Genomic DNA, 16,485 nt, shown 5'->3' with positions numbered 1-16,485 from the left:
TTCGTAGTAAACTCTTGGGCAACTTTATTTGGGTCGAATGGCCTCATCGGGAATTTATATAATTGAAGGCACGTTACGTTTTCCACCTCACCAAAAGCGTGTCGTACATCGAATAAAGAGAAGGCCCCACAATTGACGGGAAATTGAGGCCAAATGGCCTTTTTCTTATCTTTTAATTCTTTGGTTAAGCCGCCTTGAGAGCAAGTTTGATAAGCGATTTCTCGAGCCAAAAGCTTATCTGGGACATACAAGGGTAGGACATGTGGAGGTACAGTGTTTCCATAAACTCGAATGTAAGTAAACCATTCTTCCCCAAACCATCTTGTGATGGGGATGATGTCTGCCGCGGCTTCGGGAGAGCACCTTGGGGGGTCCTTATCATATATCATTCTATATATGGGCAATATAAGCCCATGGCAAATCTGGTAAAAATGAGGGGCAAACTGGGAATCCCACAAGACTTTGTGATAGACATGAATAGGCAACGGGTCTTGGGTAGTCCATTTCCATCCCATAATGGGGAAATTAGATACAACGCAAACAGAATCCATAACATAGGCAACCAAATAGAAAGGAGGATAGACCCTTTGAGAAAATGATCTTTTGGACCTGTAACTAACCACAGCCGTATATAGAGTATTGGAAAGAATTTTAGCCCAATCTACTATATCGGCATTTGTGGCAGCATCAATTAATGGCAGCCACTCAGATGAAAACTTGTTGATATCGGGCATACCAAACAACCTACACAGCATGGCTGCAGCAAAAAAATATGGAGAAGTAAGGGAACCAGTGCTGTACATACCGTTCTTATCCTTCTTTAACAGCTCATCTCTTTTAGACCATTCTTTAGTGGTGTCCGATAGATCTGGATTCTCCATTGCGAAATTCTTAACAAATTGTGCATTATAGGTCGCTTGCGGTTTGGGCAGATGGTACATTAGCTTCAGATCTTGGGCGGCGAAGGATCCCACGAGCCCATGTCCCTGAATCTTGAATTGTCTGTTGTTTAATTCTGCATCATCCAGAATCCACTTGACCATATCTGTGTATGGTAGAATCTTAGGTCTTGCCGCTATTCTGTGAAGGAATGAACATGCTAGGTCTTCTAGGGATGCTTCAGAGGAGCGTGGTGCACCTGCAACGGCAGTCACCTTCATTATTCTCGGCTTCTCCTCTTCTAATAGCCTGTACATGCCTTCCCATGTGGAGATTCCTGCATCTCGGTTGCAGGCTGTATCTGTGTATAGGGGCGCCATCTCCTTGGTCTTCTCTCTTGCTTCGGAGCTTTGAGATTTGTTCTTATTTCCCATTTTTACTTTGTGTTTCTTTCTGAGTCGTCTTTGCACTTTGTTCCTGCATATTACAAGTGAAATGGAATGTCCGATCAGAAAGGTGATGGGAGAGTTTTAAATGCAAGAGATAAATCAATTACGCCACCTTACGTGAAGCAAATATCCTACAAGGCACGCGTCTTAAATCCTCTTAATGACTGACAACCAATTCATTTACTAATATTAAAAGCGCATGATTTCAGGTCATGTTATGGTAAGTGGCTTTTCCTTTGAAAGGCGCGCCCGAAGGATTCGTACTAAGGTAATTTTATGATTTGCTGACGTACCCTCGCATGTCGCACGATCGCAATATCGCAGATCGTAAAACTTAGTGCTCGCCAAACCTCGTCTGGCTTGTTTCTGCGATATGCGATCTAGCGATCGCAATATCGCAGATCGGCGAATTTCTTGGCTTTTCGCTATGGACCTTAGTATGGTGCGATGTGATGTCATTATTAATCGTGAGGGTGGCACGTATTTTGATTTTAGAAGAGTAAAGGAGATTTTTCCTATCTTTTTGCATACGCGACTTTAAAATACCTATCGTCTACCATAGAAAAATATCTAAGATGCCTTTTCTAAATTATGATTTGTAACTTCAAAAAGAAAGTCTAGCTTTTCCTAAAAATTTTATCTAAGGGTCCCCATTCATTTGGTATCATGATTTGATACTAAATGAATAAAAAAGGGGGGGGTTGTTGCTGGCCACAACAATTAGCGATTCACTTGGGAGAACTAGTTATCTCTACATTTCTATTGATGCTTTTTTTAAAAACTTCTGAAAAATTTAAAAATTTTGAACTTTATTATAAAAAGATAAGACAACTGAGACTTCAAAACTGCCTATGATGTTTCGTTTCAAACTCTTTCCGTTTTAATTATTTGTACACCCAGTTCGTCTTTGCATCTAAATCAGCTGTTACTTGGTCTTTGTGAAACATAAAATAAAGTCTTCTCTGTTTATCAGTCCTTTAGTATGCTCCTTAGTCGCAGGTAGAGCCTCTGCTGCCAGCAGGCGTCCATAGCCTCGACAGGGTTACCTTTTAACCAGCAATGATCCTTTATCTTGCTTGAGGATACTTGCAACATTCCAGAGAAAAATCCTTTTTGACACACTTTTCCTCTTTTTAATTCTCTAAAGAACAATGTCTTGGTTTGGTGGCCAAATTATGACACAGTCATTCACTTGATTTACACTTTTGCTGAACAAGTCGGCTCGTGATGAGACCTCTTGTCTTTTGATTACAGCAATCTTAAGTCGTTGCCCTGTTTTGATAGACAGTATTGGCAAAGTCAGCAAGTTATAATATCTGTGATCATGATAAGCCGGCTCGTGATGAGACCTCTTATTCTTTGAGATATAGTGTTTTCCTTGGGTTGTTTCTCTGAATGCTGTAATTTCCCTTTAGCAGGGAGGAAGTCATTGTTTTTCCTTAAGAAAGTTCTAGACGACAATGATAGGGCCGATTTTTTATAAAGGCTGTTTTGACAGAGAATACTTATCTTAAAATTGATGCCTTTCATTGTGCTGACTTAAAACAAATCTTATACTGAGAGAGCTTTCTTTAAAATTTTGGAGTTTGAAACTATCATCATATATGGGTTGAAGTTCTAATGATAATAAAGATCAAAAATTTTCTTTAAAAGATTCGCTGTTGATAGTAGCAGAAGTTCTAAATTTTCAACAGAGACAAGGTATCTTCAGTAAATGTCAAATGTCATTGAACCAGAACAAACATTATTATGGAGGAAATTAAAAAGGAATGATAGGCAAATATTTTCTGAGGTTATGGAGAGAATATGTATAGCTTTGCCTATTAGTTATTAAAAACAAAAACCTAACTAAATTACTCCTACTCCTACTCCTACTCTAATCATATATAGGAAATAACTATGTGAAATGATATTTCCAATGGAACCATCTATTCATTTTTATCCCTAGCCGAATGAATCTTCCAAGCATTAATGAAAAGAATCGAATTTTTCTTGGATCGTAATTGTTGGCTAAGAAATAAAAACACAGAACCTCAATTGGAATTCTGGCTGATTTTCTTTTCTTATGCAAAGTTGTTTCCAACTGGGTACCTATTGGATCATAAAAATCAGAATGAATTTCAGTTGTGAATTGATGATGTCGCAATAGGAAGGATAACAAGTCAAATTGTGGATAAGATTTTTTGATTTCAATGACTTGTAACCTTTTATCTGTTAATTTCGAGTTTTTTGTGATTTTGTTCGAAAAGAAAATTCTCATATGTAAGTCGCTAAAACATAATCTATCAAGAGTTTTAAGGTTTGAAAAGAAATGTGATTTGTACATAATGAGTTTGAGTGAGAAAGGAATGACTAGGAATCTATACAAATAGTGTTACAGCACGACTGGGTTTTACTTGTAACATCTTGTTCTTCACAAAAACTGGCCAGGTTTTGTGAATAGGGAACTAGGTCATGATTACAAACAGGGATGGAGCTTTCTTCATGATACGAATCATAGATCGGGGTATTGCCTGGGATAGTAAAATTATTTAAGTGATCTTCTACTTCGAGATGAGGGTGGACTGGCATGATATCTGATTTAAGATGTCCTTTATCTTTTGACCCTAGTTGAGTTATCTTAGAAAACTCAACAACATCATCATTGTCAAAGTAACTATCACAAAAGACTCTACAGATTTCCCCAGGTTCCTTCTTTTCATTGTATGTTTTCTGACAAGGGAGGTCAGGCAATTCCTTTTTGTCATTGGTCGAAAGCTGTGTTAATGCGATCTCTTTAACTTGAAAACCTAATGATGAGTCATTTAAATAACCCTCTGTAGTTTTTGAGATATCTTGAATATTAAGAGGGGAAAGATTGTCATCACTAAAAACATCAGGATAAAGAGAAAAATGTAAATCTGGAACAATGCGTTTGAAAACATCATAAAAGAAACTTTGTTCATCAGATCCATCATAAACGCCGGGCTTTAGATCATACCTTTTTGTGCTGATACTCTTTGAAAGAGAAACAGTTGATTGATCTAACCTTGGCATGTGCATTCGTTGACTTGAAATGATATTGTCAGAGTCATCTTCTGTTTCCAAGGTAATTTTCTTTTTAGCATCCTCATTTCTCTCTTCTGGTAGTAGAGCATGCATGACTCCCAGGCTTTGTAGATTTTCTTCATTATGGATGTTTTGTGTATTTGACTTGGAATGATCATTCATATTAGAAGAAAAGCTAGCAAAGGTAGAATTAATCTCTGATTGGTCAGACACAGGAGGTAGGAAATACTCATCGTAATCTGAGGATTCTTCGTCTGTGAGCTCATTCTCGAGATCATACTGTAGGAATTTAAGATGAGATCACATATTGAAATCCCTTACAGGTTCATCTTGTTCTCTAAGACAATCAATTTCATCATATACCTGGTCGTAATCATAACAATCAAATTCCAAGATGAAAATCTTATCGAACTGGTCCCTGCTGTGAATTGATGCAACTGGGAGGGTTCTGCACCATTTTGTAGCTTCTGCTGTGAAGGTAAGAGTAAAAATCCTGCACAAAACGCCTTCATCAATCTTCTGAGTATCAGAAGTTGAAAATTTTTGTATGAACTGAAGGGCGCGATTGAATGCGGAAGAGTTTTTCTTACCATTGAACTTTACCTGAGATAATAGCCTTACCACGTCCGGTGGAATGTTGGAAGAGGTATGAACATAGATGCAACTCCAAATAGGAATTTCATGAGTAGTCATCCTGTTTCAAGATTTATAATTCGAAAAACATTCCAACAGGTATTATATTCAGGCCCTCCTTCTAGCGCCAAATATGTTGAGGGCCCTGAAATTGGGTCAACAACAAGGGGAATACCCACCCGGTCGGGAACCTGGTTGGTGGCTCCGTACCCGTTTGGCGTAGCGGGTCCGACTGGGGATAACGGGACCAGTTTCCCGATCTATGGAGATGTGTGTGTGTGTAGGGTTTGATTATGCTGTTTCTTGAGAACTTTTGGGAACTAATTTAAATCTAACTCATGATTTGACTATAAGCTACTGAAATCTAATGAAAACAACATGTACAATCTATACTAACCCGGGGTATATATTTTCCATCATGCGATCTAAAAAGATTTCATATAATAACTGGAAATGAAAATTATTCAGCTACTATAAGAATATAAACCATTTAAGATAAACCATTCTGCATAAGAAGTTAAACAGGACAGTTGTGGACTGCATATCGCATGATAAATCATTCATATGTCAAGCATGAACAAATGACTCCATCGTACAAAAGTGCCAAATGGTAACCACACATTTATACATTAACATATAAATAACATCAGCTGTATATCACTTTAAGAAAATAAGTAGAAATTCATCAAGAGATAAAAGTACCATTTATGACTGATTTTTACTCACAAGCTTCAAGCAATAATGATTTACTTCTACTTACTTCTAACACCTACTAAGAGTACAGAAATGCAACATCAGTAGCAGACATTAAGATGAAAATATAAATAAATCTGATCCTTCCATTCATCAAAACCTCCTCTGAGGTGTAGAAATGCATGTTCTGAGGAAAAGTTTTTGACAAATTTCTGGACCCTTCTCCAATGCAATGAGAAGGGTTAAAATACTATGTCCTAATTCTAATAATAGTATTATTACAAAATTAAGGATTCGGTTTTCAAACGACCGTCCTTTTTCTAATATAACTTAAAACAAAAAGAAACAACATTCTAAATAAAACTACTTGTGGACTTGGTTTTTGAAGTTGCATGTTTCTAACATAGGCTTGAGAAGAGTCGGCTGGTTAATTTCCGTTCTGAGCTGGGCTGCGAAAACGGCATCTATAAGAGCTGGCGCTACCTTCTCGGTTGCGTTCATGATACACTTTACCGTCATCCATTGGCTATGTGGTTTAACCAGGTACATCCAGTAATTTTCCCAATTCAGTCTAGCCAGTGCTTGGATAGCTTTCCCTTTTGCCTGTGCCTTTTGCCTCCATTCTGTCTCCAGTTGCAACTTGTTTGGTAGGTATCCCGGGGTGGTCTCTGAAATCAAATTGGCCCTGTGTAAATTTTCATTTACACAGTCGATAAGAATACTTGCCTGTGTCGCCGCTGTCTCTGCTGCTTGCTCTGCCTGCATGATCTGCTCGTCCCATTTATTAAAGAGCATTTCTTTATGATTTTCATTAATTCTAGGTGCTCCTGCTCTTTTTCCCTCCTCATCGTCTTTCCAAGTCAGATACTCTGTAACCCTCTTGTCATTCTGATCATATTCGCTTCGCAATTCCACCACCTGACTGGTGATTTTTTCGCTTAGCTCACAGAAGTGCCTCCACCGTGATATTTTACGCCCCAATTCTTCTTGTTGCTGCAGTAGTTGTTCGTTCAAGCCGATGGACTCTGAAATAAACTCTGCAAGCTTGGGTTCATCTTTGTGCATTTCTTGCTCCGTCTGCAGTTGTTTTTCTTTTTCTTCAAGACTCTTTTGGTAGCCTATTTGCATCTGTTGGAAGTCTTCTTGGAGCTTTTCGAGCTGTCTGGAAGCTTCATTGTTTGCGTTGGCTTGCTGTAACTGTTATTGTAGCAGTTGTATGTGATTTTCTTGTTCCTTTAAGACATGCTGAACTTCAGAGGCCTTGTCAATAGTTGCAGAAGCATATGCTCCTGCAATTTGAGACAGCTTCGTAAGATTTTCTGTTGGATTATTATTTGGGTCTTTCCACAAGACGTCTAAATGTTCAGCGTCTTGAGACAGTGCATTTTCAAGCTTTCTTTTCTTTCTCTGTCTTCTAACAACTGCTTTGTGCTGGGGACTGTAGAACACATCTAGTGGGGGAATTTCTTCTACGTTAAGTAGAATTTCTGAGGATGGAGTGATGGAGAGGTCTTCTGCTTCTGTGGTAATGCTGACTATGGTTGGAGCAACTTCTTGCACCTCCTGTGTATCGTTTACAGGCGTCTTTGGGACTTGCCCTTCGAGGTTGATTAATTCATTGAAGGACTCCCACTCTTTATCTAGTTTTTTTGTGACAAGAGGAGCTTCAATAACCAGAGGGGGAACATCTCTTGGTGGCGAGGTGATAACTTGTTGCTGAGACATTACACTTGACCGAGTTGTATCTTTGACTGCTTCTTCGTTAATTCCTTTGTCATGCACAGACTCTTCAGGATGTTCGGAACCTTCTTGCGTGGCGTTGGACTTAGATCTGGAAGTGCTGGAGTTCTCACCGAGGCTGATGCTCAGAGTTGGCTCTCTAGTAGGTATTCGCAGCCTTTCTAGTGGAATGCTGGCCAGCCTTCTATCTCTATATGACGTGAATTTCTGGAGGTCACCTGGAGATAACGTTGACTGAGCTTCGCGCAAAATTTCTTTGAGTGAGCTCTTACCCTGAAAGAGATCGTCAAACAAATCTTTGTGTCCGAAGAACACTCTTATCTTGACGTTCGTAGTAAACTCTTGGGCAACTTTATTTGGGTCGAATGGCCTCACCGGGAATTTATATAATTGAAGGCACGTTACGTTTTCCACCTCACCAAAAGCGTGTCCTACATCGAATAAAGAGAAGGCCCCACAATTGACGGGAAATTGAGGCCAAATGGCCTTTTTCTTATCTTTTAATTCTTTGGTTAAGCCGCCTTCAGAGCAAGTTTGATAAGCGATTTCTCGAGCCAAAAGCTTGTCTGGGACATACAAGGGTAGGACATGTGGAGGTACAGTGCTTCCATAAACTCGAATGTAAGTAAACCATTCTTCCCCAAACCATCTTGCGATGGGGATGATGTCTGCCTCGGCTTCGGGAGAGCACCTTGGGGGGTCCTTATGATATATCATTCTATATATGGGCAATATAAGCCCATGGCAAATCTGGTAAAAATGAGGGGCAAACTGGGAATCCCACAAGACTTTGTGATAGACATGAATAGGCAACGGGTCTTGGGTAGTCCATTTCCATCCCATAATGGGGAAATTAGATACAAGGCAAACAAAATCCATAACATAGGCAGCCAAATAGAAAGGAGGATAGACCCTTTGAGAAAAGGATCTTTTGGACCTGTAACTAACCAAAGCCGTATATAGAGTATCGGAAAGAATTTTAGCCCAATCTACTATATCGGCATTTGTGGCAGCATCAATTAATGGCAGCCACTCAGATGAAAAATTGTTGATATCGGGCATACCAAACAACCTACATAGCATGGCTGCAACAAAACAATATGGAGAAGTAAGGGAACCAGTGCTGTACATACCGTTCTTATCCTTCTTTAACGGCTCATCTCTTTTAGACCATTCTTTAGTGGTGTCCGATAGATCTGGATTCTCCATTGCGAACTTCTTAACAAATTGTGCATTATAGGTCGCTTGCGGTTCGGGCAGATGGTACATTAGCTTCAGATCTTGGGCGGCGAAGGATCCCACGAGCCCATGTCCCTGAATCTTGAATTGTCTGTTGTTTAATTCTGCATCATCCAGAATCCACTTGACCATATCTGTGTATGGTAGAATCTTAGGTCTTGCCGCTATTCTGTGAAGGAATGAACATGCTAGGTCTTCTAGGGATGCTTCAGAGGAGCGTGGTGCACCTGCAACGGTAGTCACCTTCATTATTCTCGGCTTTTCCTCTTCTAATAGCCTGTACATGCCTTCCCATGTGGAGATTCCTGCATCTCAGTTGCAGGCTGTATCTGTGTATAGGGGCGCCATCTCCTTGGTCTTCTCTCTTGCTTCGGAGCTTTGAGATTTGTTCTTCTTTCCCATTTTTACTTTGTGTTTCTTTCTGAGTCGTCTTTGCACTTTGTTCCTGTAGATTACAAGTGAAATGGAATTTCCGATCAGAAAGGTGATGGGAGAGTTTTAAATGCAAGAGATAAATCAATTACGCCACCTTACGTGAAGCAAATATCCTACAAGGCACGTGTCTTAAATCCTCTTAATGACTGACAACCAATTCATTTACTAATATTAAAAGCGCATGATTTCAGGTCATGTTATGGTAAGTGGCTTTTCCTTTGAAAGGCACGCCCGAAGGATTCGTACTAAGGTGATTTTATGATTTGCTGACGTACCCTCGCATGTCGCACGATCGCAATATCGCAGATCGTAAAACTTAGTGCTCGCCAAACCTCGTCTGGCTTGTTTCTGCGATATGCGATCTAGCGATCGCAATATCGCAGATCGGCGAATTTCTTGGCTTTTCGCTATGGACCTTAGTATGGTGCGATGTGATGTCGTTATTAATCATGAGGGTGGCGCGTATTTTGATTTTAGAAGAGTAAAGGAGATGTTTCCTATCTTTTTGCATACGCGACTTTAAAAGACCTATCGTCTACCATAGAAAAATATCTAAGATGCCTTTTCTAAATTATGATTTGTAACTTCAAAAAGAAAGTCTAGCTTTTCCTAAAAAATTTATCTAAGGGTCCCCATTCATTTGGTATCATGATTTGATACTAAATGAATAAAAAGGGGGGGGGTTGTTGCTGGCCACAACAGGTTACTAGTTTAAATCCCGCGACAACTCTTGAAATCGGACCATCGCATAAAATAGGTGTACTTCCGTGACCAGCTCTAGTTGTTAGTGTAACACTAGCGACGACAGCTCTAGTTGTCAGTGTAACACTAGAGATGGTCTCTAGTTGTTAGTGTAACACTTGCAATGATTCCTATAAAGTTGTTTTTACAACTTTACCTCCTGAATTCATCAATCTTGTTTATCCCCTGTTGTTTCTTGTCTCTCATTAGCTTGTTTTAATTGCTTTTGGTTAGAGTACTATCTCTTTGATTTCATTGACTGAGTCTTGTGTTTTTAGACCATGTGACCTAGCACTTTAGAATTTTCATCGAGAAACCGTTTTCTTGGGTTACTTGTCTGTTCAAGGTTCATCCACAACCATCCTGTGATTTGCTTGAGGCTTTTTCACTGCTTGTTTTCTTGCTAGTTGATTTTTAGTGTCGATTATTGAACCAATTTTTTATGTTGATTCAATTTCTTCACTACCAAGCATAGATCACAATTGTTTGGATCGATCAGTTCACACTTGCTTGTTTGTCTCTTTAAATTCAAAACAAAAAAAATTAAAGGATTGCATTCATTTGATATACGAAAGTGAAAGTATATGTGCATTTCAAATTTTCATGTTTGAGAAATTGAAAAGAAAACTTTGAATCTTTCATTAATAGTATTGATGCATCATGAGATTAGTGTATTGATGCATTGTGTTTCTTAGTGTTTGCATCCACTTGTCTTGGTTTGGGAATGAACTCACTACCTTTTTGTAAGTAGGTGTTCATTGAAATGAAAGATTGTTTACTCATTCTCGTTGCATCCTAGGTTTTCTGATATACATACGGTAGGGCCTGGAAACTGAAACATGATTCAAGATCAACTCTAAAATGAACTGAATAAACCTAACAATGCATTGGAACATAATGCACATTATTTAGAGGTCAAGGCTAGAGACGTGCTCCGATGTCATTAAACCTAGTCACTATTGTTTTCACTCAAGGTTGGGTGATTCCTCCTTCTATGACTCAATAGCGGTCTAGTACGGAATTGTGCTCCCATGTACCATCAAGTATATGTTGGGAGACCCCACTAGGTTATCATCCTATATCCTTAGGAAGCCGTGTCTACCACCTTGCAAACTGTAACGCACCGAACACAGCATTCGGGAAGATTGACTGCCGTACGGAAAGTCCTTGGCTTTCATATGATCGCCAAGGTGTATATGCAGTTTTACGGGTTGTTTGGTAAACCTTTTGCCTAGTTCTCCAGAGTAGTCACTTTCGTTCCTTTTCGGACTCTTTAAAAGAAAAGGTCCATCTAAGCACTTGTCCTTTCAGGCTCGTTAAACCTCGAAAGAGATAGAGTCACCTTTTCGTCCTTTTCTTGACTCTTGAAAAATGAAAAGGTCAAGTTTTGTTCTTGTGTCATAAAAATTTACTGCCCATGAAATATTCCTGGTAACAGTTAGAGTTCTTCATTACAGTTCGATTGTTTTTCAGGCTCATTCCTGATGGCAACATTCCCTGATTCTACTAGCCAAGGTCTTGCCCCAAATGGTAACCCTGGTCCGTTTCCTTCTTTTGGAAATGCCGGTGCTCCGTATATGGCAACATTGTCTTTGCTTGGGTTAACCATCTGTTTGCCCGTGTGGTTGTTTTCCACCTCGGTGGTCCTGAGAGTCATGACTCCTGTTCCACCATCTCCTTCGTCCGAACCACGACACAATGATTCCAAGGTTGAGCCTACGCCTTCTTCCCCTATTTCTTCCTCCTCCTCTCCTCCTTCGCCTGGTGAAAGTCTAACATCTAGTAACTAGGAGACTAAGAAGAAGAAGTAGAAGATGAAGAAGAAGAAGAAGTTCGATAAACACAAGGCTACCTATGCAACTACTGCTCTGAGTACATCTCAGGTCGGACCACCTTCTGCTCCTCAGCAGAAGGTTAAGTTTCCTTGTAAATTGTGCAAGGGTGACCATTTTCTTCATGATTGTCCTGGTATTCCTAGGATCTTAGAAGTATGGTCTCACGATCTGGCTCGTGCCTCATCGTCCTTTGAAGCTCATGGCGATGCTATCCTATCAACTGGCAACGGTAAGAAGAAAGGGAAGATTCGATTCCCTTGTAAGCTATGTGAAGGCAACCATCCCCTTCACCTTTATCCACTAATGGATAAAGCTTCTGCCATTTTGGAAAGTCTTACAGCTTCAAGGACTGTCCTACATGCCTTGGCCAGCACGGTTAGATTTTTCTTGTTCTGCGACTGCACTTTCTTCCATGCTTCCAGCGTTGTTTTCTTCTCAACAAACATCTATTCATTTTTGACCTCGTACTCATGGCTCATGCTCAGTGCGTGCGCCTCTTGGGCCTTAATCTGTGTGATCACACCTGCTTGCAGTGTGTGAAGGGATGCACTGGGGAGCGTGGCCAAGTTGAGCCCCACATTATTCAAAGTGCTGACAATAGCCTTGTTAGCGGTCGCCTCTGCATTCAAAGCTACATCAGGTAGCGTGACTTCGCGGAGATCCATTGACCGAACCATCTTCGCTGCTTTGGTGGTCCCTGGTGTCAAACTAGTTGATGTGGCACTGCTCTATCCTACACCTGCCTGAAGCCTACTTGTCTGGATCTCTAGCTCGCGCAGACCTGTTTGTATGGTGACTAGTGCTTACTTTTTCTGTTGCTCAAACTGATGCAGCAGTTCTGCTGTGGTATCCCGCAACTTATTGTCAATATCATCCAAGTCGCCCTCTGTCAACGTAATTGGATCTAGCAACAACTTAGAGGATTTTGTCTTCTTACGTGGTCCTTCCTTTTCCTGCTCCCTATACAACGTCACTCGAAAGGGAGTGCTTTCCTACTGGTCTCTACGACCCTGATTTGATCGCTCTTCTTCCTCCATTTGGGGTGAAGGAGATTTTTGACTTCTGTCGGAGACATGCTCCTCTTTTTCTTCATGTTCCTTTGTGGCGCGCTCTGCTTCTGCACGGGCCTTATCCTCGATCTTCTTCTTTCTCTTCTCAGAGAATTGCTGAACCTTTGATGTAGTTACTTCCTTGTTCTACTGCTTCGTGGACTTTCTAGTCCTGGCAGCCTCATCTGATGCAATGTGCCAATCTGCTGGGAAACACTTGATGACTTCTGCAATCACGTCATCCGCGGCCATGTAGGGTAAGTCAAACCATTTTTGGTTGGGGTCCTTGCGCGCCCGGATGTAAATATGTTGGAAGTCTGCTTTGAACTCTACGTACCTAGATAGCTGCTCATACATGGTTGGTGATAACCAAGACTTTCGATTGATGGTTGCACGGATGCTTGCCTCCATCAGTACCCAAAAGACTTTGCTTTCTCTAACCCGCGCAATGTCCTTTGTGGCCCATAGAGATGAAAACTTGGTTACTTCTGGTAAATCTGCCTCGATCGGAGGAAACTGGCTGTCCTCCAACAACTCCCACATGACCAACACAATCAAGAGTAATAGCCATGAATAATGATATGTCTTACTTTGGTCCTATGCCTCTCTGTAGTTCACAAGGAACTCGCTGCACATGTAGCGTGCCCAGTTGAATTGTACACCCTCCATGCACTTAGTTGTTAATGAAACCACTGGTGTCAGCACCTCGTCCGTGTGAAACTTCCTCATGAATTTGCCAGCCAAAATTTGAGTGGAAACCTTCACCACAGGGTCAGTAATGCTGGTAATGGAATACTCGCGTGGGTTCTTGAAAAGTTTGAAATTGTCCTTCATCTTCTCAACGAGGTCGCACTCGCTCTTTGTTCTCACAAATGTCTTGGTCGGATTTAGTCCTGAATGAGGTAATAATCTTATCCGATGGAACAACATATCGGTTATGGGAATTGTCTCACTCAGCCATAGGCACCCGTCATGCACTAAGCACAACAACTGCTTGATGACAGTCAAATTAATCGGAGCACGGTGGTAGTGAGGCACTCATAGTAGGTTCAGTAACCCTGACTTTTTAACTCCGCGAATCCATTCCACTAGCTCTAGCATGGTGACACCAGACTCCTTGTAGAACACCCTCCTCATGAAGGTGTCTGTGGCCAGGTGGGGGAACCGCTCGAGGTTCGCAAAATCCCAATCTTCATTTTTCAGATGCGAGACTCTTGCCAAGCACAAACCTTCAAAAGGTAGGTTCTTCGGTAACAGGGGTGTGTTAAGGAAGAACTATCCCTCATCTGGTTTCGTACTTTTACTTTTCCCTGGCACAGAGGGATATACTCTGTCAGCTTAGAAATAGGGTATACCCCCTCAATATCTATGTATTTTGTGCCCTTCTCCACTTCCAGATCTACCACCTTCCCCTTATCTTTTTCACTTGTCTTTTCTTTCCACCGAGCCTGTGTGGCTGCATGTTTCCTCGGTGACTCACGCACTGGCATCAGCTTCCTCTGCTTATCCTTCTTTGGCTTGGGAACCTCTCTCTTCGGCGTAGGCTTCAGCCTAGGCGAGCTCAGCACCGTAGGAACTTTTGCTAGATCTCCATACTCATAACCTCAGGGGTAGCTCCCTTAGAGGCAACAATCTCTCCAACACTTATAGTTTCTACAGGACCTGGTCCTAACATGATGTCACATATAAGTTTTCTTTCTGACTTAGAATACTGAGTGAACATAGGGCTTGCGAGCAAATCCTCAAAGAACTCACGGTTCATGCACAACATACAACACAACTCATAAATTTTTAGAATGCAAAATGTTTCTCGTTGGACGACCACCAGTAATTTACTGGCAAATTCGAATTCAAATTCGACCGTTCCCCCCAAAATCCGTCCATAAATGTGAGATTGGCAGTAGATTCCCAAGGGTTTCACTCTTGATTTCAGTCTTAAATTCCTTAAATGCAAGCTGCTAGCTCCTCCTAACCGTCTTCTAGCAGTCAAATCATGAATAGTGATAGTAACGATCACTTTCTGGCTGTAGTGTGTGGTCTCCCCACCTATAGCGCAGCTCCCTTTGTGCTTCTCTTGGTACTGTGACACCCTCCTGTTTCACGTAGACCGCTTGTCACACAACTCTACAACCCGAGCAGTGTACTTTATAGTTTCGCGCCTCCTTGCAGTCGCCTGGAGTGCTAAGATTGTGCTACCATCATGTAGTCATCAGGCCAGATCCCTGATGTATGGGTTCAATCAGCTTCCATTTACATTTCCTGGAAATGGATCTCTATTCAATTTCACAAGTTGAACTGCTCCATCATTAGTAATCTCTTTGATCACATATGGCCCAAGCCAATTCATCTGAAATTTTCCTGGAAATTTATCAAACTTGCTGTCATAAAATAAAACTAAATCGTTTACCTTGAAAGTGCGCAGTTTGATGTGCCAATCGTGCCATGATTTATCACATTCCTTCTACACCTGCTAATGGAATCCAGCCAAAAATCTATCCTCCTTGAGCTCTGTCAACTGCACGAGCTTCTCCTCTAAGGCTCTGTGGTCCGCCATCCCTGTGAATGCCGCTATGCATAGACTACGCATGAAATACTCCATAGGCATCACAGCCTCTACGTCATAGACCAACCTAAACTATGTCTGACCAGTAAGCTTCTTACAAGTAGTTCTATAACCCCACAACATGGCTAGTACGCGCACGTCCCAACAATTCCTCTGTGCATTGCAAACCTTTTTCAGCGTGTTCTCTAGTATCTTATTAAATGCCTCAACCGTCCCATTGGCCTGAGGATGATATGGTGTACTCTTCTGATGATAAACTTGGAATTCTTGTGCAACACTAATCATTTATTTAAGGAAATGCGTATTGTGATCATTCATTAATATCTTCGAGCAACCAAACCTGGTCAACACATATTCAAACAGAAATTTCACTGTTGTTTCCCCTATACAGTCCTTCACGGGCTGTGCCTCCATCCATCTGGTCAAATACTTGGTCTCAGTGATGATATACCGCACACCTGTCTTCCTTCCTGTAGGTTGAATCAGTCCTACAAAATCAATTTCCCATTTCTCAAATGGTTGGAATGATACCTACAAATTTAAAGGCAGTTCATACCTCCGCAAGGGCCTGCAAGTTCTCTCACATGCATTACATGCCCTATAATATGCTTTGGAGTCCTTATGCAATGTTTGCCACCACAATCCACCACGTAAAATCTTCTACGTTGTTGCTTTTCCTGGATAATGGCCTCTCGCAGCTCCTCCATGAGCTTCATCCAGGATACTACTTTGTTCAAAATCAAGCACATAGCATCACACTATCTCATCCGATCCCATCTTATACAAGTGACCTACAATAATAGAAAAATATATCGTGCACACCACCGATTCCTTCTTCTGTTGACTATGTATCCTTCTGGAGCCATTCCCGTAGTTAGGAAGTGGATAATGTTTGAAAAATTATTGTCTTCTATCCGCACCAAAAAGAGCTGCGTGTCAGGCAACCCCTTCTCTAAATTGGTAGGTTCCTCTCCTGTTGCAATGCACGACAAATGATCTGGCCCTGCATTCAATCTTCGTGGCTTCATAATTACTTCGAAATCATACTCTTGAAACAATAGGAGCAATATGCATATTTTCCCCCCCAACACAAGGTTGTTGACCAAGTACTTTAATGCAAAATGATCGGTATACATCTTAAAGTGTCTGCCTAGCAAGTAATGCCTGAACTTCTGGAGCGC

This window comes from Pinus tabuliformis, chromosome X (assembly GCF_031772625.1).
Source record: "Pinus tabuliformis cultivar Carrire ecotype Pingquan chromosome X, CPIR1, whole genome shotgun sequence".
In the NCBI taxonomy this organism is placed as follows: Eukaryota; Viridiplantae; Streptophyta; class Pinopsida; order Pinales; family Pinaceae; genus Pinus; species Pinus tabuliformis.
The sequence above is the reverse complement of the archived record's forward strand: the minus strand, read 5'-3'. Positions refer to the sequence as shown.